This window comes from Lygodium microphyllum, chromosome 11, assembly GCF_053477565.2.
Source record: "Lygodium microphyllum isolate KBCC chromosome 11, Lygodium_microphyllum_v1.1.10, whole genome shotgun sequence".
NCBI classification, from domain to species: domain Eukaryota; kingdom Viridiplantae; phylum Streptophyta; class Polypodiopsida; order Schizaeales; family Lygodiaceae; genus Lygodium; species Lygodium microphyllum.
The window spans coordinates 131,167,482-131,193,686 of NC_141145.1; the positions used below are offsets into that span (position 1 = coordinate 131,167,482).

The 26,205-nt window shown below is 39.5% G+C and overlaps 1 protein-coding gene across 7 annotated transcripts in view; it reads left to right on the plus strand.

Moving 5' to 3' along the window:
* The first annotated feature begins 23,174 nt into the window (after positions 1-23,174).
* LOC148029386 (V-type proton ATPase subunit d2-like) overlaps positions 23,175-26,205 on the plus strand; it is a 112,384-nt gene continuing 109,353 nt past the window's right edge. For 3 of the 7 annotated variants that reach the window (XM_087688197.1, XM_087688193.1, XM_087688196.1), the window contains exons 1-2: positions 23,175-23,331; positions 23,413-23,533. The gene's annotated coding sequence lies outside the window, so the exon portion shown is untranslated. Of the gene's footprint in view, positions 23,332-23,412; positions 23,534-23,782; positions 24,004-26,205 lie in introns of all 7 variants that reach the window. The other 4 variants (XM_087688194.1, XM_087688198.1, XM_087688199.1 and 1 more) reach the window with 3 other exon arrangements.

Sequence of the window (26,205 nt, forward strand, 5' to 3'; positions counted from 1 at the left end):
ATTCTACAATTTCTAAAATATGTGGAGCCACACACTTTTCGCTGGTAATAGTATCCTCAGCTCGGCTTCGAATTTTCCTGCCATCTAGTTTAAAATAGAAGCTAACAGGTGGATTCTGCATTAGCATTGTAATTTCCTGGCACATTATACTCAAGGGCCAATCATCCTCCATTTGCAACACTTGGGGCTCGCGGCCCTCACAAATGACAGCAACATCCACAACTGCACTTTTACGCATGTCTTGATCAAGGCACAACCATTTACCCTTGAGCATCCTCCATCTACGATACTTGAACACTATGCATAAAGTCAGTCATGTGACAAAGTACCTGTAATTGGAAAGGAAAGTTAGTCGATTCATCCCAAAGTAAGATAATAGTCAACTAAGAGAGATAAATTTTACATGAAAGCCATGTCCCTTGTTATGACTCGACACTCCACTATGTCAAGACTGTGAGTTATTTTTTATGTCCAAGTTTTGCCTAGAATCCTTGTTACATAATCCTCTGATGCATTTTTTATGATGTACGCGCTTTTGTTACGTCTCAAACCCTTACATTCCTTAAACATGTATGCAAAAATTGCAATCGGTATGAACCAGCTTAGATGTACATTCTTTGAGTCGGTGCTTGGCTTTATAGAATTCAATATGTCTGCTGAAATTTTAGTGCTACACATATGCAAAATGTCGCTACTACACAATGGCCATTCTATGCTATTGAGATTCGATATGTGCATAGACTCAAGGGTTCCATATTCTCGACTCTCCTTGGGCAATATGTACTTGGAGTCATAGAAAAAAACAAGGTCCTCTGCGAGCTGCTTAGTTGTATGCCCCTCAAAGAGCAATCTACCACTTTTGAGGTGGTAACACTTAAAAGAACCAGTGAAAATCTCAACATTTTGCCATTCACAACAATCCGAAGGGTATACTTTTGTAAATACGAGACAAGTTGTTACATAGGTATCATGAAATTTCTCATTCTCAATGAGTTGCAAATACTTAAGAAGTATGTATTCACCCCTAAATAATAAGCATTTTAAGTCCGTCTAGTAATCACCAATATGCCATACAAATCAGCATGGCATTAAAAGATGTTTACACTTTTGTAAATAGATATAAACATCGATATCAAAACGCATGTGGATATATACATCGACACGAAGTATAGATTCAATTTCAAGGCATCACTTTAATCATACCATTTACATGAAATATAATCAAAAGAATAGCACAAGAATACTCAGAGAAATTTTCCAAAATAAATTTTATTATAATGAAGAGGAGTTTGATTTGACTCGATACATTATATGAAATGTGGGTATTATAGAGTAGTTGTTACAAGGATAGCAGCCACATGGCATGAAAATCTTAATAGGCACATTGGATTGACACCTGAGATATTCTAAGACTCAACACATTGTGTGTTATATGGATGATATGATACAAGAGTTTCATGGATCATTGCCAATTGGGATGGAGATCCAAATGGACACATAGGACCAATAAAGCAGAGGATTTCAGATCAATATCATCCAGCACAAAGGAATCACTCACCGCATCAAAATAGTCGATCGAGAATTCTATGCTTTACCTAAACCTTGTACAATACCTGCATCTACAAAAAACACCTACATGAATCCCTTTTAACAAAAATACTTGCATGAATCCCTTTTAGCAAAAAAAAATCTAGATAACTGCATGAATAGAAGCAATACAAAATAGGGTCAATTTACCTATAAGCTAATTTGCTAAAGATAAGATTGAATCATTGCTAATCAAAACCCATTGCAAATGATGGACATAAGGAAACATCAATCCCATCAAACATAAAAGTCACTAATTAAATGAATAAATTTTGGCACCACAAAATATGGCAGATTTACCTATAAATTGAGCTACAGAATCTCTGCTCTACCTTGTGTTAAGTGATGCAACAACAATTGATCCTTAAGTTAGAACTAATATCAAACCCTGTTGAAAAGATAGTAGAAAAGGGATAATGCAGGAGGAAGAAAGAGTGTGTGTGTGAGTACACGGGAGAGAGAAAGAAATGAGCACCTATCCAATCTTGCCCAAATTGATCTCTGCAAAAGACAATAGCAAGAGTTAGTATTTACACGAAGGTATACTGAAAAAATAGTAGAAAAGAGGAAATAAAGAGAGAGAAAGAGAGAGGGAGAGAGAGATGAGCACTTATGTAATGTCACCCAAAATTATCTATGCAATAAAACAACAACAAGGGTTAGAACTAACATTATGTTGTATTGAAAAGATATCAGCAAAAAAAAAATCAAACAAAGAGAGAGAGATTAACACATTTGCCTCTTTCTCCAAATAAACTCTGCAAGAAAACAACAATTAGAACCAACATCAAATTCTATTGAAAATACAACATAAAAGAGAAATAACACATAGAGAGAGGGGGGAAAGAAAGGTGAGAGAGAGAGAGAGAGAGAGAGAGAGAGAGAAAGATGAGCACCTCTGTCTCCTGTCCCAAAAAACCTCTGCAATAAAACAACAATAACAATAATAAACGACATCAAACCCTATTGAAAAAATAGCAAACAAGAGAAAATGCAAAGAGAGATGGGCACCTTGTTTTGCCCAAAATCTGGAGCTGCATGCAGAAGAAAGTGCAGAGGTAAGTAGAACGCTCAAAACCCTAATTACTCTCAACAGGGAGCTTCAATGGAGACGAAAATTCAGGAGTATAGAGAAGAGAGGGAAAGTGGTATGTTGCTCAACCTTTGGGTCAAACTATTTTCATGAGAGAAAAAAAAACCGAAATTGAAAATTCTTCAAAAAAGGGGAAAAATACGAGGTGAGAGAAACTCAAATTTTGTGTACTATTCATTCTCCCTTTTTTTAATCTCCCACCACCCCTTTTTTAAATAGAAAATCCAAGATTTGGAGAGAGAATATTCACCCTCCATGGATGTCAACATCTAGCCTTCCTATTGGACAATCCAAAAAACCCACATCTTAAACTATATTATTTTTAAGGGCCCATTTGTGAGTTCATTATTTTCCTAATGCAAAAATCTTGCTGATCTACTCACAAAAAGCCTCAGTACTAAATGCTTTGCCTTCCTCAAGAGATTGATGGGCATTGGATGAGATGATGTTTTTGCTCATCCTATTGTACATGTGTACATTGTACAGTCTTTTCTTTTTCTTTTCATTCTTCACTGGGGAAAATTCGCCTTTAAGTGGGAGGTTGTTGGGGGTAAAGGCGCCTTTGCCTAGCTTACCGTGTATTACTACACTGATAGTACCCACCAATGCACACTCAAGTGGTGGGTGCCCATCGCCGTCACTTTATTCTTTATTCTTTTAGTGACACTTTGAATAACGGAAGGCCCAGTCACACATTGTGACTATTGGACTTTCCACATTGTGAGTCTCTCTCTCTCTCTCTCTCTCTCTCTCTCTCTCTCTCTCTCTCTCTCTCTCTCTCTCTCTCTCTCTCTCTCTCTCTCTCTCTCTCTCTCTCTCTTACTCTTGCTCTCCCGCCATAGCCCTCCCATGCAAGCTTTGATCCTTATCACCTTTCATTGGGCCTCAAGTCCGATCATATTTTATTGCATGCTTTCCCGATAGTGAGAATGAATTAGAACCTTTCTGGTTTTTCCTCGAGAGCTTGTACTATCATTACAAGTTATATGCGAGATCATTCCCAACTTGCGAATTTACATGATAAATTTATACAATTGCTACAACCTTTTGTCAATTCAAATACATAGTTGCTTCATGTACATTATGTTGAGTGAATAATTCGAGGATTAATCCAAAAAAGTAGTCTTCTTCTTATGCTTGCTTGTACATTGCATGCTTCTTACTATTTACAATTAACATTATCCCCCTGCTTGACGAGTGCTAGTCCCATGGCACTTTCCATTTTAGGTGGCATACTTCAACTTGCACCAAAGATGTGGATGATAGGGACCATTGTGTATTGTCCTTGGAGGAGTCCTTCAGGTTATTGATGGCATAAAAGCTTCTTGTTGTAAGGTAAGTTGTAGCTAGAGTGGTGGTAGGTGTTCTAGTTGTGCTAAAGTTGGTGATATTTTATTGGATTCTCTTAGTGGGTTTTGATGATGATTATTCTCCTAGTAAATTCTCATGGTGAGTCAAAGGTCAAAAGTACTGGGATGGAAGATCTTGAAGAACAATTGATTGCATGTTGATCCTTCAAATCTTCAAAACTTGCAATTGAAAAAACCCATTACATAGTCTCTCCTTAGGAGACAGTGCTAGTCTTCTTATCGTGTACATGATATATTTGTTTGGTTTGAAAGATGGGTCGAATAAACATGAAGTGTTGTCTCATACTTGAGGACCTAAACCATGCATAGGTTATGGTATAGATATTATGTGAGTAAATGTGAATACTTAGATATTACTTAGTTAGAAGATAGTTGTTCTAGTTCCTCGTAGCTATATCATTGATGAAGAGATGGAAAAAGGAGGCATTGTTGCTTATTGAAAATGTACTTCAAGAAGATTCTAAAGACATCATTAGTATGATAAAAAAGTTGTATCATAGTTGAATAGCCTTAGAATAAGAGTCTTTACTAGTTGTGGCTACTTTCGATGAGATGGAAGAAAATGGTCTCTTCTTCCAATTCTTTTCCACCTTGGTGGTTTGTCGGGGGCATTGATGTGGTGCAAAGAAGGAAAGGTGCAAAGGACCCAAGAAGGTGACAAGTCTAACCATAGGTAAGGCATGCTTTCTAGGTATGTCTCATCCTTGATTTGCCCTAAGTGAGTATGGAGGGATTGAACAAAAAGGGCTAGGGGATTAGGGACAGAGCCGACTAACCAATGTCACCAAACATAGCTATTTTGAGTACCTCTAGGTGCAATGTAGTAATCATGCATATATTTGTTTATTTTACTTTTATTTTTTCTCTTTTTTTTGAATAATACAACAAGACTATACAATGAGACTTTCATCCTTCCAAAAAGGATAGCATATTTTTTAGGACTTGGATTGTTGAGAATGATTACTCTTTCAATTTGTTCGATCTTTAAGCCTCAATTTGAAGCCATGAAGAACTTGTTATCGATGAAGAGTTGGAAGTTTGAAAGATGGTTGGAATTCTTGTGTAGCCATTGCTATGCAACTCCAAGAATTATAGGTGAGGATATTATAATTAGCTCCTTTTTCAATGAGAGCTTTAGTGATGTTCTCTCATTTCACTATTAATTTGACCCCAAGGTAGGCAAGTGGGATTAGCTCATCCTCTTTGGGATCAATGGTGACAACCTTTGCCATGTGAGTAGAGATCTTGGGGCCAATAGACATATGAAAATTACTATTGGATACTATGTGTTAAGGACCTTTGTCACACATGGAGGTGAATCCAATGTGTTGAGGGTCCTTAGCATTGGTTTATTGCTTTGGGTAGTAATAGGTCACATGGCCAAATTGATGGCATTTTTAACAAGCTTTAGACTTGCAAGGCTACCTGATAGATGATGTATGGGATGAACTATGAGATGACGACATGGTGGTTGAATCTAGGTGTATATAACTTGTATTTTATCTTGCAAACAAGTTGTCATGTTGTGGAGTTGAAGAAGAAGTTTGAACCCTACAATGGGCTAATTTGATCACTTACTTTGGACCTAGCACTTATGTCTATTAGTGTGTTGTTAGTGATATTTATATCCTTCTAGGTTATGTATTTGGCTTTGCTCAATGGGTTATGTGTTCATTAGCTCTCCTCTCTTTACTATGAGATCTCCTAAGTGCATGATATCTATGCCTCCCATATGTATGGTTAGCGACACACTGCATCTATGATAGAACTTAGTGCCATTTGTTCCCAGTCTTTCTTTTTTGGTTGCTCACACTCGGTTGTTGGCCTATTGCTACAATTTATTAAACCAACATGTCATTTCAATTTTATGCATTCTATCCGAGGGCAATCACTTGGATTTGACAATTACTTGATCATAATTAGTGGATAGCTCATCCTTCTAGCAATTTCTCTTACTTAGCCCTTGATTTAGTTGTGATTTTGGGGTTGTTTTGCTATCATTTATAGTATCTTGTTCATCTTGGATTATGCTTTAAACTCTTGCATTATGACTAATGGGTCAAATGATAGTGCTGTCTTTAACATTAAGAAGTTGGATAGCATAAATTATAGCTATTGGAAGGCACAAATCCAACAAGTTCCAGTGTAGAAATTGCAAATTAAGCCATTGACATAAGGGTGTAAAGACCAAATACTTTTATGCAAAGGATTGGGCTAAACTGAATGAGTTATATAAATCTACATTCATTTTTTCACTCTCTAAGCAGGTCTACCATAATGTTATCTTTGATGGGTAGACCACATGGAAGTTATGGGATAAGATTTGCAATATCTATGTCAAGTAGAGCCCTACCTCATAGATGTATTGACTAAAGAAACTCATGAACCTTCGTATAAAGGAGGAGATTTCCATGTCCACCTACTTTAATGAGTTTTATAATATTTTCACCCACTTATCTTCGTAGGAAATTGAATTTAAGGACAATCTTCCTCTCTTGTTCTTGGTTGTTTCATTACGTGAGTCATAGGCACATTCCATATTGCTATGTATGCAAATATGCTTATTGATAGGCTGAAATTGTAGGATGTAGAGGGTGCACTATTGAATGAAGAGATTAATAGAAAAATGTTGATACTTTCCACACCTCTCATGCTTTGACAGTTAGAGGTAATAATGGTAGGAGCGGTAATGATCATCGTGGGAGAGACTCTCAGAAGTCTCATTCTCAATCATATGGATAATCTTATAGTAAGTTGTGTGGCCATAAGTCCATATTGACTTGTTACTATTGTGGGAAGTAGGGTCATATTAGGCCACAGTGTCGAAAAATGCATCATGACAAAGCCCAAAGAAAAGGGAAAGAATAAAGTGCAAGAAAATAAGGATGATTGCAGAATTGTCCCTAGCAAGTCCAATGTCAAGATTAAAGAGATTAATATTGTGCAAATGGATTTTGATGATGATTACATACTTATAGCTTCTTCTCTTGATGCTTTGTAGTTGACTAATACCTCATCTACCTATGCTCAGTATTGATTGCTTGATTCAGGGGCTTCATTTCATGTCAACCCCCATCATGCGAGTGGTTGTACTTCTATTGCATCATGACACAATATGTCCGATTGGGTAATGACCTAGCCTTGGATATTGTTGGTATCGGAGATGTCCAGCTACAATATCCTTCAAGTAATATGATTACTTTACATGATGTATGCCATGTTTATCTTTGATCAAAAGTTTGATTGATAGTTGGATGATGCAAGAAGTCTAGCACTCTTTATCCCTTACATGTATCTGGATCTCTCGATCATATTTTGGTAGTGAGTGGTCGCCATACCACATGTATTGTTATGGCATCGTTGCCTTGGACACATGTCATTAAAGAAAATGAAAATGTTTACCTATTTGTAGTATATTCCACTTTTTAGCTCTATAAGTGTTTTGATTCTTGTGATCATTGTCTTTATGGCTGGCAGACTCATAACTCGCATAAAAAGTCTAGCATTACATGCATGGGTGGGCCTCTAGCTCTTCTTCATTCTGATGTTTATGGACCTATGCCCTACAAGTTGTTAGGTGGTGTAAATTATTTTATTACTTTCATTGATGATTACTCGCATAAGGTCTAGACATACCCCACAAAGCATAAAATACAAGTTTTGGCCACCTTTTGTTGTTGGCTTGCTTTTGTTGAGAACCAATTTGGATATATGCTAAAATTCCTATGATCTAACAATGGGGGTGAGTATGTATCTAAATCCTTTGAGCAATTTTGTGATGAGAGGGGTATTAATCGTCAGTTGACTACCCCATACATCCCACCCCATAATGGTATAGCCGAGTGCATAAAATGGACGATTCAAAAGTGAGTTCATAGTATGCTTAGCCAAGTAGGCTTACCACAACAGTTTTAGGCTAAGGCAGTTACTATTGTTGTACATTTGATTAATCTATCCCATGCACTGCTCTTGAGTATCAGGTTATAAAGGAGGTATGGTTTGGAAAATCTCCATCATATTCTCATTTACATGTCTTTGGTTGTGAGGCTTTCTACCATATTCCTAAGGACAAGTGCAATAAGCTGCATCACGAGCCTGTGAAATGCATCTTTCTTGGTTATAAGTATCAAGTGAGATGGGCTATCACCTATGGGATCCACATGCTCGGAAGGTCATCCCATGCAACCATGATGTTGTTTTCCATGAGCAGAAAATGCATAAGCAGCCTTGAGCAAGTAGTTGAGGTATGTAGAGTGATATTTCAAGAGGAGCCTCATGTTACTATACAACTAGCTAAACAGTCTATAGTAGTTGATGCTCCAGTGGCCCAGGACCATGATGTTAACAAGAGATACAGGCCCCACCACCTATTTTGCAATGGTTTACTAGAGATAGATAGAAACTTGATCTATTTGCACCCTCCATGCATTATGTTATGGTAATAGATACTAGTGAGCCTCTTACCTATGATGAGGCCATGTGTAGAGATAATAGTCACTCTTAGGAGAGGACCATGTAGTCAAAGTATAACTCGTTACTGAAAATTCATACATAGGATTTGATTCCTATTCCTAGTGAAAAATTCGCTTTTCCATGCAAGTGGGTGTACAAGTTGAAGAGTACCCTTGGATTCCCCAAGCTAGCCTATATGGCCAAATTAGTTGCTAGGGGTTTTAAGCAAGAGCACCGTATTGACTTTGATGAAGCCTTGTCTCTTGTCATCAAGATGACTATCCTATGCTTGGTTTTGGCTTTGGTTGCACAGCTTGATTTGGACCTCTATCAGATGGATGCCAATATAATTTTCTTATATGGGGACTTGCTCTGCTACCAAATGTGAGAAAGAGAAGAAGATTTTTTGTGTTCTTACTCACCTCCCAACCAAATATACCTTCTTTCCACCTTCTAATCAAGTCTCTAGGGCTGTTTTCATGGTGCACCCACGACCGGTGTTCCCAAATAAACAAGTCCTGCCCAATTTAGCAAGAAATCTAAGGGTATCCCCCGAGCTTCAGACCTTGGCACTTCTTGCCCTTGTCCGAGACACACTAATTAATGGCCGTCTTGGGCTACTTGCCCGGCCGAAGGTTATTACGTCTGACACTAACACACCCGCGCTCGGCCACCACCATCCCTTCCATCATCCGTCCCACCCTACCTAACTATCCTCCCTCTCCCCCCAACCGACCGCCCACTCCCTCCCTAGCCTCCCTACTCCCCAAACCACCTGCACAACCAGACCCCCCCATACCACTTGCTTGCCCAACCCCCCTACCCCCCACTAAGCCCCTCACCCTCTCCCCTTTTTTTGCCCCCCATTTCCCACCCCTGGTAAGCCCCCCATCACCCTCCTAGCCCCCATTCCTCCCTCACCGATCGGCACACATTCGCCTTTCCTAATAGGCCCCCATTCACCTCTCATTTCTATGCCCACGTCCCAACTCCACCCCTGCGAGGCTCCCCTTTTACGCAGGTTCTTGTATGAGAGTGGGCATTTCTTTATCATTCCTTTACAAGTTGTTTGCACACATGGAATTTTATTTCCATGCACGTGTGCTTATTAAGCTGTCATTCACGTGCAAGGAAGTGCATGGGGTCTCAGCCGTGCTAAGGTGTTGCTGCTAGTTCACACACAGACATAGTAGATCCTACTACACGCCCTTCTACAATTTTAAATTACTAAAAACACTTTAAAAATCTTTTTTTTGAAAATTTTAAATAAAATCTTGAAATTTTTTTCACAATTATAAGTTAAAAATAATAAATTAAAAATAGAAAAATAAACAATCTAATAAAAATCTAAATTTCCATTAAAATCTCTAAATTTTCAAAAATGATCTAAAAAGTTTCTTAAATTTTTGAAAAAAAACTAAAATTTTGATTATTATTTACACAAACATAAACATAAAATTTTGATTATTATTTACACAAACATAAAATTCAACATCTAATAAAATCAAATAAAAATTAAAAATATATATCTTTAAGAATCCAAAACAAATCTCAAGAAAATTATATGTGGTATTTTCAATATTTTTTTCTCATATTGTAAATTTTTAGCTTAGTGGGATTGCTTTGAGGCCATGGTTTTCTCTTAACTAGTCAATTTTTGTGTGCTCATTCAGATTAGGATGCATTCACATATCCTACACAAGTATTAAAATTTATTTTCTTTTTAACATACCACAAACCACATTTAATTGTTAAAAGAAACCAACTTATCACTTTCTCATATATATCTACACTTAACATACATCATTTTAAACAAAATAAAATCAACCCACTATTCACATTATTGCACACTTTTCATGCACTAAACATGCACATTTTTAATTTGTAAGAAAATGAACCATTTGTCACTCTTACATGCACTAACAAAAAAAGCACTACACACACAATAATTGGTAAAAAAATAAATATACATTTAGAGACCCATGGAGTCAGGATCAAAGTTTGGGTTCATTTGATGCATCAAAAAAATATAATAGTTTTTCTTAAAGGATAAAATGAACTGCAATTTTCTTTTTAAGGTTGATCACCTAATTTTAAAAGAAAAAATCACCCATTGATAATAATTGGTAAAATTCACCTAGCATTAAATCTAAATCTATCTTCATTACACATCTCTCATCTAATCAATGAATGCAATACTTGGGAATGAGAGTGATACTGTCTATTATCCAATCCATATTGATAGGTTTTAGTTATTGGATCTTGGTTTAGTTGTGTCAAGAGTGGTGTAGTTGGTAGTATTTCTTCTATTTTGATGGTCACGCACTACAAGGAAAGAGAGGTATAGCGACGGCGGGTAGCGACGCAGGAATAGTGGCGTCGCTATTTGCGTCGCAAATGCAACGCCCCACAGGGAAAAAAACAGGGCCGAAACCCAAGCGCGTTTCATTTCGCGCATTTTCGTGAGACATTGAGAGAGAGAGAGAGAGAGAGAGAGAGAGAGAGAGAGAGAGAGAGAGAGCGCGCGACGGTCTTGCATAGGGTGAGAGAGGGAGAGGAAGAAGGCTTGCCACCACCGCCGTTCGCGAAGGAGAGGAGGAGCCTTCATCGCGAAGAGGAGCTGCCAAACCCTCGCCATATCTCATCGGTGAGTCCATTCTCTCCTTCTTTTGCTTGTTTAGGAGAGGAAATGAGAGAGAAAGAGAGGGAGAGGGAGAGGGAGAGGGAGAGGGAGAGGGAGAGGGAGAGGGAGAGGGAGAGGGAGAGGGAGAGGGAGAGGGAGAAAGAGAAAGAGAGGGGGAGAGAAAGAGAAAGAGAAAGAGAAAGAGAAAGAGAAAGAGAAAGAGAGGGAGAGGGAGGGGGGAGGAAATGAGAGAGGGAGAGAAAGAGAAAGAGAAAGAGAGGGAGAGGGAGAGGGAGAGGGATGGGAAGGAAATGAGAGAGGGAGAGGGAGGGAGAGTGCATTCTCTCTCTCTTTTACTTTTGCTTATATGATTTGTGTATATATATTGAGAGAGGGAGAGAAAGAGAGGGAGAGGGAGAGGGAGAGGGAGGAAATGGGAGAGGGAGGGGGAGGGAGGGAGAGGGAGAGGGAGGGGGATGAAATGAGAGAACGAGAGGAAGGGAGAGTGTATTCTCTCTCTTTTTTATTTATTTTTTGTATAATTTGTATATAATGAGAGAGGGAGAAGAAATGAGGGAGAGGGAGAGGGAGAAAGAGAGGGAAAGGGAGGAAATGGGAGAGGGAGGGGGAGGAAATGAGATAGGGAGAGGGAGGAAGAGAGGGAGAGGGAGAGGGAATGAGAGAGGGAGAGAGAAAGAGAAAGAGAAAGAGAGGGAGAGGGAGAGGGAGGGGGGAGGAAATGAGAGAGGGAGAGGGAGGGAGAGTGCATTCTCTCTCTCTTTTACTTTTGCTTATATGATTTGTGTATATATATTGAGAGAGGGGGAGGGAGGGAGAGTGAGAGAAAGAGAGGGAGAGGGAGAGGGAGAGAGAGGGAGAGGGAGGGGGATGAAATGAGAGAACGAGAGGAAGGGAGAGTGTATTCTCTCTCTTTTTTATTTATTTTTTGTATAATTTGTATATAATAAGAGAGGGAGAAGAAATGAGGGAGAGGGGGAGAGAGAGGGAGAAAGAGAGGGAGAGGGAGGAAATGAGAGAGGGAGGGGGAATGAGAGAGGGAGAGAGAGAGGGGGGGGAGACGAAAACATAATAGGGAAATGAGAGAGGGAGAGGAGGGAGAAGAAATGAGAGAAGGAGAGGAGAGAGAAAAAAAGAGAATGAAAGGAGAGAGAAAAAGAGATAATATGTTAAACATAATAGGCAAAGAGAGAAAGAGAGGGTGTGGGTGAGGGTCAAGGCAAGGGAGGGAGAGGAAATGAGAGAGGGAGAGGAGAGAGAAAAAGAAATGAGAGAGAGAGGAGAGAGAAAAAGAGAGAAATATCATTAAACCTAATGGAAAAATAGAGAAAGAGAGAGTCAGGGTGAGGGAGGGAGAGGAAATGAGAGAGGGAGAGAAAGAAAGAAAGGGAAATGAGACAGGGAGAGGAGAGAGAAAAAATAAGAGAGGGAGAGGAGAGAGAAAAAGAGAAAATTTTATTAAATCTAATAGAGAAAGAGAAAAAGAGAGGGTCAAGGTGAGGGAGGGATAGAAAATGAGAGAGGGAGAGAAAAAGAGAAAGGTAAATGAGAGAGGAAGAGGAAAGAGAAAAAAAATGAGAGAGAGAGAGAGAAGAGAGAAAAAGAGAGAAAATTCATTAAACCTAATAGGGAAAGTGAGAAAGAGAGGGTGAGGGCGAGGGAGGGAGAGGAAATGAGAGAGGGAGAGGAAGAGAGAAAGGGAAATGAGAGAGGGAGAGGAAACCTAATAGGGAAAGAGAGAAAGAGAGGGTGAGGGCGAGGGAGGGAGAGGAAATGAGAGAGAGAGAGAAAGAGAGAAAGGGAAATGAGAGAGGGAGAGGAGAGAGAAAAAATGAGAGAGAGGAGAGAGAAAGAGAGAAAAATCATTAAACCTAATAGGGGAAAGAGAGAAAGAGAGGGTGAGGGCGAGGGAGGGAGAGGAATGAGAGAGGGAGAGAAAGAGAAAAAAAGAAATGAGAGAGGGAGAGGAGAGAGAAAAAGGAATGAGAGAGAAAGAGAGGAGAGAGAAAAAGAGAGAAAGATCATTAAACCTAATGGGAAAAGAGAGAAAGAGAGGGTCAGGGTGAGGGAGGGAGAGGAAATGAGAGAGGGAGAGAGAGGGAGAGAGAGAGAGAAAGGGAAATGAGAGAGGAAGAGGAGAGAGAAAAATGAATGAGAGAGAGAGGAGTATTTCTCTCTCCTCCCCCTCTTCTTCCGCAGTCTTTCTCTCTCTTCTCTCTCTTAGTTAGATTGGTTAGGTCTCTTTCATGACAGATGGTACCGGAGCTTAGTTTTTAGATCCTTCCTTTCTCTCAAATCCTTCTTTTAGATTTAGTTCTCTTTTCAGTCTCAGGAAATCTTAATTATCTCAGGTACATCAGGACAAGTACAACATTGAACACAATAGGAGTCAAGGAGTACTATAGAGATGGCAGCTTTCTTGGGAATTTACAATAACTGGCTGCATTCCAGGCATAGCCATTGACACAGAGGGAGTGATTGCATTTGCATTCAACTACAGCTCATACAACTTGTCTCCTAATGTATCTGCTGTGATTGAATCCAATAGACCAGGTTCATCATAAAAAATTATGTCATCTGGTAGTCGAAATGCAATTTCACTCTGTGCTCCGCGGTGGCCTCTTTGATGAGAGGGCATATTAGACGACTTGCTGAGAACAGAGCTATGGTTGGGTGGCACATGCATTAGTCCTGATGAGATAGCAACGTCTTCCTTGGGCATGTCAACAAAGGCATGGATTGAACATAGCTGCTACTACTGGAAATGGAAAACCCAAATATTCAGCTATCCGTAGCATTGCTTCTGATTTGATATAGAATTTGTTTTTCTCAACAAGAACAATGCTCAAAATGTCATCTGGAAAGCGCCCAGACCTTTGAAGAAGAGCTCTACCTACTTCACTTTGTAAAGTAGCAAACCTTAAATTGCCATTCATGTCATTGTCAAGTACAAAGTTCACACCCCCATTGCATAGATTGCAAATGCCATAAAAAAGGATGATAGGGCGAGTGTCTGTTGAGAAGTAGGACTCGACTCTCTGGATGGGATTCGAGGAGGCGGTGAGAGAAGAAGTGTTGGCCCAAAACATCTTACTCGGAGTGTGCCTGAGACGAGAGGAAGGGCCTTTACCAGGTGCATGCATGGTCTGCTTGCTTTCTAAGCTAAGGGACAAAGGATTCTTGTCTGCTTCCAAAATCCTTGCAGCCAGATTGCAATCTTGGTCTACATGACTCTACAAATCCTACCACAAATGCTGAGAATGGAAAGATCTGCTCTGTCAAACGAAGGCTTTCAACTTTGCCCATGCCTAGTCTAGTCGACTCTCTCAAGGAGGAAGCAAAGCTCTTTACAAGACACCGACGGGCCTCCATGCTTTCACAAACAAAGGCGCCTGAGCTGTCATACGAGTCCTGGCCAAACGATTGGTTGACTCGTCTAGGCATAGTGAAACCAGCTGATTGTTCAGAGACTCCTCTTAACGTGGCAGCAGCTAAACTACCCCTTGAGTCATGTCTCGAGGAACTTAAGGCCACGTCTCCCATCTCTGTGTTGGTTGGAATTGCTCAAGATAACAAAGGCTGCCACAATCTACGATCACATTCTCTGCCGATGCACTGAATTCATTAAGGTGAGGAACACTAGTCATAGGATGCTTTGACAAGAGTGGTGTTGGAGGCTCCGTATCAATCATCACCATCTCCTATTGTGAGCCTTTGGGATTGTAAAACAAGAATAAATAGTGCAAATCTTAGGACTGGAGTCATATATGTTGTTTCATCACTTGTTGATTTGCTGCTACTGGAATGGGTATAGGTGAGATCCAATAAGTACAGCATTTCAATGAAAAACTTCTCATAGGGCCTATGAAGCCCCAGGGCTGCCCCGGTAAAGCTCCCCTACTGTTACATTCGCCTGTTGTTGCTGTTGATGCCGTTGTTTCTGCTGATCGTTGAAGACGATGATCTCGTGCTCTCGCTGCTGCTCATTGACATCTGAGTTGGCAGCGTCATCAGCACCATCTTCCTCAAGCTTGAATAAAGTATGTCAATCAGCTCTTGCTCTCTCTTTTACATCCAATTGTTGAGCTCAGCCACTTGATGAGAGAGATGGAAGAATTGCATGCCTTCTTGAAGCTTGAGAGTGCCAATTGAATTCCCATCCCCATTCCACACTCTTGAAATGCATGCATGGCTAAATGCTCTTTAAATATCTTTCCCCATTGATCAAGATTTTACTCTAATCCTTAACCGTAATCTTGTCTTGATTCTGACCGATAAGAAAGAAATTTGTAAGAAGAGTAAGTCATGCAATCAGTGAGTCACTGATTTGCAGAGATAACCCTTTTCCCATCCCATTTTCCTTATTGATCATGCATATCATGAAAGGCCCAATCCTCAATTTGTAAATGCATATCATGCTAGTTGCTTAATAATGAATGTCTGCCATGTATATTTCAGGTGAGAAAAAGCCTAATGTCAGGCGAGGTGGCAAGACAAAAGAGGGGTGACCCCCCCTTGCCATCAAAGACCATGAAGGGGTACACAACCCGACCTGGGGGAAACTTTGCCCACCTCCAAGTGATCCGGGGCCCAAAAATTTCTTGCAGGTGCAGGTACACTTGAATGAATAGCCCGAGCCCTGATCATTTACATTCCACAACCTTGTAGATGTATTGGTAATGAGATGTATCACTTGGGAATGTACGGTGGATGTATGCAGTGATGGGTAGGGTATGCAGCCAAGAAATAGTCTTAGCAAGAGAACTATTGATGCAAATGATGTATGGCTCTATGTGGCATTGAGAACCACCATTGAGGCCTAGGATGTCTTGGAATAAGCACCTCAGCATTGGGATAATGTATGCTCATTGAAGGAGTTCTTGTAGGAGCCAATCCCACACAGTCAACCCACAAAAGTCAATTACACCAAAGCCTTCTTGTGTGATTAAGTGCAAACCCCATAGCTCAATTCGAAGAGGGAATTGTCCCCTTTGATTTAAGCCAAAAATCTCCCCATTCCACCCTATGGTTTGGGAGATACGCCCAATTTTGTGCTCAGAGGTATTGTGAGGCAGCAGTCCTACACAGTCAGCCCATAAAAGTCAATTATAGCAAAGCCCTGATCATTTACTGTCAAAGAGATTTTTACATAGCCTCATAAATAGAGGGATCAAGAGCTTTAATTTGAATAATAAAATTTGGCGATCGAAGCTCCCTAGCTTAAGATATTGCCATTTCTGTAACAAGGGGTCTAGTGGACTGCACTTAGGATGGTAGGCCACAAGGGAAAAGCAAAGGCCCAAGAGGACTTCCAGCGTGAAATAAGGGACTCCCATGCCTTAATGAATGATCCTAGCTCAGCCCAAGAGGATTATGAAGACATGTTTGAAGATGGTACACCCGAGATGGACCGCTTGGCTATGCTTAACTACTCTATGCCAACATGAGACCCATCATGCCGACCGGCATCAAGAGTTGGAACAATGCCATAGGGAGATGGAAACCCGCCAAGATCAGCGCCATTCCGAGATGATGGCTGCATTTAGCTGAATTTTCTTACAACAACTCCACTCATTCGAGCATTGGAGTCTCCCCCTTTGAAGCATTGTATGGTTATCGGGTGCCCCTCCCCATCATGATCTTGAATGAAAAGCTTAATCCCCTTGGAAAAGAAGAGTTGGACCACATGCAAGCTTTACTTCAACAATGCAAGACAAATCTCAAAAGGGCTCAAGAGCACATGAAGCTCCATGTTGATGCAAAAAGGAGACCCCTTGACTTTCAAGAGGGTAAATTGGTACTCCTCAAGGTCCCCAAGTCCCGTTATGCTACACTCAAGGATTGTTCTTGCAACAAGTTGGCACACCGCTACTATGGGCCCTACACAATCATTAAGAAGGTTGGGGAATTGGCCTATCATCTCCAACTCCCTCCTACTACTAAGATCCATAATGTCTTCCATGTGAGCCAATTGAAACCCTTCATTGGCATTCCCAAATATTATGTAGAGGAGCTACCCCCCATGGATAAGGAGGGCCTTATTCAGTATATTCCTGAAGCGGCCATTGGGCAACGTGAAAAGCAACTCCGTACCCGTTCTATTCATGAATACTTGATCAAATGGCAAGGCCTACCAATAGATGAAGCTTCTTGGCGCCGGGCCTCTATCTTGGATGAGTTTCCACACCTCAAGGAGGCTGTATTGGCTGGAACTTAACCATCCTTAACCCCTGTTTTGAGCTGCAGTTTGCTTCTGGACAACCAACTGTTTTGCACCAGTTTTGGTCCTGACACATTTTCAGCCCCACTTCCCATACATGACCTGAAAGTGCACCTCAAGGGCTCTGCGATGACACCTCACTTGCCCCAATCGGAGTTTCCTAGAGGAAGTTATGGCTGTTTTTCTCCAACCATCCTGTCTTGGATAGCACACTAGTTACTTCTAGACAGCCATATGTTCTGCAATAGTTTTGGTCCTGAATTATTTTCAGCCTCCCTTCACCCACATGGCTTGAAAGTACACCTCGTGGGCTCCGTAAGGACACCTCACTTGTCCCGTTCGAAGTTTGTTTACACGAAGTTATGGCTGATTTCCTACATCAGACCCCTACGGGACAACATGCTGTCCACCCCATCCAGGGTCTTGTCTATCATGAAATGGTGGATTATAATGCGGGCGAGAGCCTCCCATATGGTCTCCCATACCTCACGCCCCTGGCGCCCCATTTCTCTTCTTTGTCCAGCTGCCCTTGCTTATTGCCATTGTATCATGCGCAGAGTAGTACTCTGTAGCTCCCACTTTTTCTTTTCCGGTTTGCCCCTTGTGTTTTAGGACAAAAACTCTATGAGATGGGATGGTTTGTAACGAGCGGGGGACATAGGAACATGGCATGGGAACATACCAGTCACAGTGACGGTATATAAGGTGTAAGAGGGTATTATGAGGTATGGGAATTATCAAGAATCTCGTTTTTCACCTTCACAAGCTTTCATGGCTTCTTCTTCTTCTTCTTTCTTTCTTTCCTCTCTTTCTCTCTCTTCTCCCTATCTTTCTCTCTCCTCCCCCTCTTCTTCTGCAGTCTTTCTCTCTCTTAGTAAGATTAGTTAGGTCTCTTTCATGACAATTGCCTATCATACTTTACTTTTTGAGGTATGATACATATCTTGATAAACTTCTCAACATTGTGTCTCAAAGAAGGCCAATAAAAGAGATGCTCCATTACTTTAGTTGTAGCATGTACACCTCTATTCTCTAGATAAAGAGAAGCATGACTCTTAGTGATCACCTTAGGCCTAAACTGCTTTGTAACACATCCACGCATCATTAGAAAACCATAAGCACAAAGTGCTCATGCCTCTTGCTATTGCAAAGCTAATCATACACATTCACAGAATCCAAATTAGTAGTACATTGATCTTTCATAACATCCAATTTAGCATGATATACCATAGTGAGAGCCAAAATCTAAGGCTTATAAGATAGTATATCAGCCACCACATTCTATTTTCTATCTATATGCACAATCTGAAAGTGAAATATAGATAAGAAGTTGACCCATCTCATATGCTTCTTAGAAAACTTACTTTGAGTCAAAAAGTAGCGCAATGTTCAATAGTCCATTTGCATTATGAAATCAACCCCTAAAAGATAATGTTTCAATGTCAAAAGTATATGAATTGGAGCAAGCAACTCTTTCTTATAAACTTGAAAATTCCTTTTTGCATCATGGAGAATGTAACTCTCATAGCCACAACTCAACAATCCTATATTAAAATAGACCCTATGTTGTTTCTACATGCACCACATTGAACAAAAAATGACTTTCTTAGATTAAGCAACACAAGCACACGATCTAAAGTCATATTTTCCTTTAACTTCTCAAGTACTGAAATTTCCATTGATATTCACTTAAAAGACACACCCTTTTTCAATTTCAACAAACTTGTGCACATATTTCCTATAATAGAAGCATAGCCCTAAGAAACTATGGATCTTGTACACATTATTCAAAGGTGGCCATAAGTAGATTGTCTTAACCTTTGCAAGATCCATATAAATGCCATTAGCCAACACAATGGGCCCCAAAAAGTGGATCTCATGTAAGAAAAACTTGTTCATCTTGTCATTTATTACCAGCATGTGTTTTTAGTAACTTAGTGAACACAATGTCCAAACATTGCATATGCTCTACCTTATTCTTTGAATAAACAATCTTGTCATCAAAGTGAGTGCCAACAAATCTCCTTTGTGGCCTAAATATGTGATCCATCATCCGATTAAATGTGAAAGGAGCATTCATTATTCCAAAAGGCATGACAAGAGATTCGTACAACCCAAAATATGATTTGAAAGCTATCTTAGGCTCATCCTTTGGTATAATGCAAATTTGATGATACCCACTTTTCAAATCAATACAATTGAATATGGCAATATATCCATAACATCATTGATTTGAGGGATCGAAAATTAAGTCTTTATTATGACTTTATTCAAAGCACAACATTGAATGCAAGAACATTCACCTAACTAAATTCTCCTCTTGTTGGTCAACAATTAACTTGTAGGGTGGCTTATTAAGAGGGCTACTTCTAAGGATAAGATCTATGCTATGATCCATCAGCTTTTTAGGCGGTAATTGTCTCCTCAGAAGGGACTGAGAAATGCAATTAGCATACATTTTCAAACATGACATGCGATCATTTTCTAACTTAGATGTGTTACTAACATTTTCATTACCAATCTTATCCTTAGCGAAAACCAAGTACATTGATAATGCCATTTTTCATTACTTTAGAAATGGTAGTGGAAGCCAATACAATAGGGATAGACTCCCCTTTCAAATTTTTATGCTGAATATAGTGATCACTTTAGCATGTGAATCAATCATTGCATATACACAACGGCACCAAGTCATACCAAGCAAAACATTGACCCTTGTATGCCATACCAACTTCTCCCATGGTTCCCATCTCATCCTCTCTAATGCCTAGATGGGCTACCATGTCCTTGGCTTGTGCCCCATTATCAAAGAAGATTAATACATTCTGATCTCTAATTTTACCCCATCCTCTACATCGCTTTGTAGCATCATCATTAAATTGATCAGTAACAACATCTAGCACCAAACCAATCAATGTTTCAAGCTTCTTTTCCTTGGGATTTCCCCGACTTTTTGATTTTCCAGCTTGCTACATTATGGGATAGTCCTTCGTCATGTGACCATCTTGTTCAAAACAAAGTATTTATTTGCATACCTTAAACTCATTCATTATGCAACTATTTTCTAGTCATTTTCTTGTTGTTTTAACCTCTTTTAGCCTGATTTTTAGATATTCCCTACTTCTCAATCCTTGAAAACTTCTTATTTGGCCCCCACATAACAAAGCATCAATTGTATTGCCTGTTTCAATGAGCTAAGACATGCTAGATACAATGGAGTTGATGCAAAAATCCCTAATTTCTTTAGGCAACCCACATACATACTTTTCCACTTGCTCATAAAGAGGAACTGGATGATAAGAAGTCACTAGTAGCAAGGCATATAAAGCCTTCTTATTATACTATTCCAAATTCTTACATTGCATTGCATCAAGCTTATTCTGAGCTGTCATAATGCCCCATCAAATGTACTAGTTAACCAATTTAAAGCAAACATATGCTTAAATTGTACCCATCTTGGAAGTTGATGGTATCTGGCAATGGAACCATGAAACTAGCCTTCCTTCTTGAAGGGGGCAGTAATGACCCGCAACAATTATAAGCAACTAATTACATAAAATTGAAACACACAAATTACCACTGAATCTTAGACAATGGACAACATATTGGCCCCAAAACAAGCACCCCTTGTGGTATTTTTCTCACTCGTATTGCAATCTAGAAGGATTACATTGAGATTCATTGAATCTTCTTTGCTCTTAATTTACCTCTTGATGTGAAGAATGACCAAGAAGCCTTCAAACCAATTTGCCCCTTGGTTTGCTTGGGGATTGGCCTTCACTTATGCTCTGTGGTTAACAAATTCAATCCCAAATGTCAACTAGCTAAATGACCATTTGAATCCCAATGTCAAAATTCAAGTCTCTAGGCCTTCATTTATGAGTAAGTTTCTTAAGATGGCTATCAAACCCTAATTTTTGCTATAAATTAGGATTTACAGCTAAGATTAGTCAAAATCTCTATCTCCAATGGCCGATTTGTTGGAAATTGTTGATGAAGAATGGGGAAAGGCTGGAGGCTGAGAGAGAATGCTGTGGAGAGATAAATTTTTTATTTTCATGATGATGAGAATTGGAGAAAATCAATTGTTGTTGTATTTAAATAGCCATGGAAGCTATCTAGATTGTCAAGTTCTCTGAAAATTTCTGTCACCTATTAGAGCCAAATGGTGTCATTTGTGTCCATAGGGCCTTAGGGAGCTACAGTTGCTTGGTTAAAAGCCTCCCTTAATGACTACAAATGGTCCCCAACATTAGGTGGCTTGATCACATAGCCTCTATCTAGCTATTGCACTACACAATGAGACTCTCTCTCTCTCTCTCTCTCTCTCTCTCTCTCTCTCTCTCTCTCTCTCTCTCTCTCTCTCTCTCTCTCTCTCTCTCTACCCTCCAAAATCAGTTTTCCCACTTCCATGGGCAAGTTTTGCCAAGAAGCAGCCTTCCAAAAACAAATTTCACAATTATTTAACTTTTTTAAATGTTATTTTAGAATGTTAATTTTGAAAATTCAATTTAATAATTATTTATAGCACAAAAAAATCAACTAATCAATTAAATTGGCTAAGCCAATTTATCACCCAAGTGATCTTGAGCACTCATGAGTCTAGGTGATAAATTTGCTAGGCCAATTTATCACCCTAGTGATCTTGAGCACTCATTAGTTTGGAATTGGTATTAATCAATTAATTAATGCCAATTCTCTAGTGTCAACATTGACACTTAGGGATCATTAAATAGTTTAGGTAAAAATATGATACTAGGTACCACCTAGTACTTGTCCGATATAACTTGTTACAACTTTTGCCTTTGGCATCAACTAATATCTTGGGGTCCTTGGTTCCACATTGTGAAATAACTAGCTTGCACCTCACATGTGCAAGTTACATTTTCACATTTGATTGACTCTTTAATCAAATGCTAAGAAAAACATTAAAATTTCACATCATCTTGACAATAAGAGACAATACAACATGCATGGGAGTGAGCTCGCACACTCTCACAAAATAATGCATCCAAACATAACATATCGAAGCTCCAAAAAATAATATCCTTCTAAAAGTAAATTTGACACTCTTGCTTTGACATTCTTTGTTTTTGCCTTTCACATTTGTTGTTACCAAATATCATGTCAAAATGGCATGTATGCTTTAGCAATGTATGTAATAAGAGTGCTCACAATATAGAGAATCAAGTAAGTGCTATCTAAATACCTATTTGAAGAGACCAAGTCCCATGTCATATGGTCACGGATTCGGCTTGAAGCTTGGTAGTATATTAGTATGCTTCATGATGCATGTAACTTAAATAAAAGTGAGTTAGCTAAGTCAACAATTTGGATTAACTAGCTCACTTTGTTTTGTATAGTGCAATACGTATTAAAGTGGCTAAATCACTTTGTATAGCACAATATTTACTACTATTAATATTGTGATATCAATTCATGCCCAAAAGGCTAACACACTTTACATGAACTACCAACAACGTTTTATAAAAGTAAAATTAAGCAATCAATTGCAAATGTGAAAAATACTTTGCACTTAAGGAAAAAGAGGAAACTCCAAGAATGAACTTAATAGCCTAAAAAGCAAAACAAGGGTGAGAATGTAGCAAGACCTTTTTAGTAGACACTAAACAATTTGTGCTCGCAGGATGATGTTAAAAATTGTACACTTAGGACATCACAAACTAAAGGCAAAGATAATGGGGGGAAGTAACATTTGCTAAAGTTAAGGGAGGTGATAACGTTTTCTAAAGGTTAACGGAGATCATAACCTTTCGTCAGCTTTAACCGCGATAATCTTATAATTTTAACCATAGTTAGTAGTTTGTACAATACATGTCAATACTGACTGGCCTGAAATTCGTCTCAAATACACAGAATGAAGGCTTACAGAAACTGCGCTTGTTGACTGCCACATTGCTCTTGCTACGTTCATTTCCTTCCGATTGCAGGCTCTGCGGCACAACAGGTTTTCCATTTCCCCTTTTCTTAGCTTCAAATTCAAGTTGTGTAACTCTCGGCTTACGATCGTGGACTAAACAATGAGCAGAATTTGAGTAATTGATGATTGGTTCGGAGCCCCTTTAGCTGCCATAGCTGTTCAAACGCAGACATGGTCAAGGCATGAAGGCATTGAGAAGATTAGTCTACTAATAAGGCGCTTTATCCAGGTTCTTTTCCACTGTATTGATCTTCCAGCTTTCAGATTGATCAGGCTTTATGTGACTTCATAGTGTTACCTTGTTATTATGTTACAAACTGGGGAATAGCATTTTCAAATCGGGGGATCTTTTTCTGTGTGTGATTGGCTTGCTGTCATTCCTCACACGGTGCTTTGTCTTGCCAGAATTCCCTGTTCTTAAGGGCAGATTGTTGAAGAAGGGGTTTTTGTTTTTTTTTGGGGGGGTGGGGGGGGGCAGACGCTCTTTCATACCTATTGTTGGTGCTGAGTATCCGAAATTCTATTGTTCAATTGCTCTTGTTGGTGAGATGCTCATAGCACTTTGGAATTTGATTCCTTGGAATTGGAAGAGGAATCTCCTAGAGGATCTGGGGGAGCAGGGGGTTGGCCCTGCTCTTTCATAATCTATCATGGATCTTGATTTGACAGCATCTTCCTCGACAAAACAGACACTTTCAGGTGACGAAATGAGCTAGAACCCTGTCAGATATTTTCCTACACCACTGGCATGTAGTCAGCAAAAATTTTGCATGTTCAAAGGCTGTTTTGATGGTTGGGGGGGGGGGGGGGGTAAAAGGGTTTGGCACACTTTGTAATTTTCAAGAGTTTTGAGCTATTTAAAGTCACTCTTGGCGGTCTGTCTAAGTCAGTTATTGGCGAGAATGGGGAGCTGGATGGTGAGTTTGTGGATTGAGATACTGTGATTGGAGTGTTTGTCGAGGTTATGGACAGTGAGTCTGTGGATTGAGATACTGTGATTTGAAGTGTTTGTGAAGGTTGATCAAGGATGATTGTGATAAACTGAGATCTGTCCCAGACTTTGCAGCATGTGTACTCTGTGGATACAGAGCATGAGAGTGTGCAGGATTGCATACGGGCTGGATCACCGCTGTACTCTCTGTATCAGCTGAGCACGTCCTTGCCTAATCCAGGGCAGTCCCCAGGGCAGTCATGGTAGCCTGCACTTGGTGTCGCACAGCTGCAAACTTTCTACTTGTTCTCTTCAATCCATGTGCCTGTACTTGTGCTGATTGGCACTCATGTCACGACTGGTTCCAACTATTGTTGCTGTTGCAATAGGCAGGATGCTGATCACCATCGATAATGCTACTTTCCACAATGCTTATGTTTTAAATGGAACGTGCAAAACATTTTACCCAACCATCAGTAATGTCTTGCAACATTATTAAACATATAGTGTTTTAATGTTTCATTTTAATGTTGCCACATCAGCAAAAGCAATGAATAATTGAATTGTTGACTGCATCTTGACAGCTTTGCAAACTCCTGATTTGATAACTTGACTGTTGGCAGTTGCACAAGAAGTACCATTGCCAACCATGTGGGCACATCATTAGGTCCCATGTACTACACTCTCCCCCACTAGCACTACAATTATTCTTAGTGGTGCTGCACTTGTCTAATCCATGAAGGTGCAACCAATTGCTTGAAGAAGGCCATAAGGCTCTAGCCCATGGAAAGTTGAACTTCTTGAAGAATGCGCAACCAATCTTTTGATAAAGGCCACAAGCCTTTAGCCGATGGAACGCAATACCTGAATTGCTTTAGAAATGCCTTGCTCTTTAGTATGTGTTAATGCTACCATATGTATCCACCATCATCCATGACTAGATTAGCAGCCATAGTGCCTAGTTATGCTAAGCAAGTAAGCCTTGTATATTGTAACAAACCTTTTGTATATTAATTGTTATGAAGACATATTGGCTCAATGATTCCAAATTAATTTGATGCTCATGTACGTTGAAAGGCGATTTATATTATTTAAGTATTTCAAAATGTGGTTCAATGTTCATCATTCTATTTAAGGGTGGTCAATGGGCCAAAATACCCTTTAGTTATACTTGGGTTGTCATTGATGAGATGCCCAAGAGAAATTAAAAGTTTAGTTGAGCGGTCAGATTGACCAGAAAGCTCAAATGACTAAGATTTTTACACTCAAATAGTCACATTGACTAGAAGTCCATACAATGAGTGGTTTGAGAAAGTAAAACTAGATGCTTGTGATCAAAGAAACAAACCATGAACTGGTGAAGCTATATAATGAAGCTCTTTAGAAGCTAAATTCGACAACTCCTAAAATTTAGGAGGTTACTATTTTTGAAAGTTGGTCAAATGGAAAATTTGCTCGCTCAAAGACTTTGGAATTTTGCAAGGAACAATTTTTTCTTCAGCAGCAATATCAACTTCTTAACCATTTAAGAGATTTTTAGAGTAGAAAGTTTGGAAGCTTCTTTCTCTAGAAAAATGACATGTGACATCTAGAATAGGACATGCGTCATTTCGAAGAGACAAGACAAGTATTCTTACACTTATTTTTAGCATACACTTATCATTTGTAGCCTTCACTTTTTACTTTTGAGCACCCAAGTCCCATACCTATATATTGGAGGTTTTTCTCTTCAATTGGAATAAGCTCTCATATTGAAATTTCAGCCATATGTATATGCTTTGTATTCTCCTTTCTATCTCTCATTCAAAAAGCACTTTCGACTTAGCTTGATCTAATCCAAGCACTAAAGAAGAAAATCAGCTCGTTGCTCAGAGTTTGTATAAATTAGAGTTTGAAAACTATAATTTTCGGAACTGCAGCAAATCAGCCCTTTTATATACAATTTATGCACTTGTTGGTGTCATGGTTTT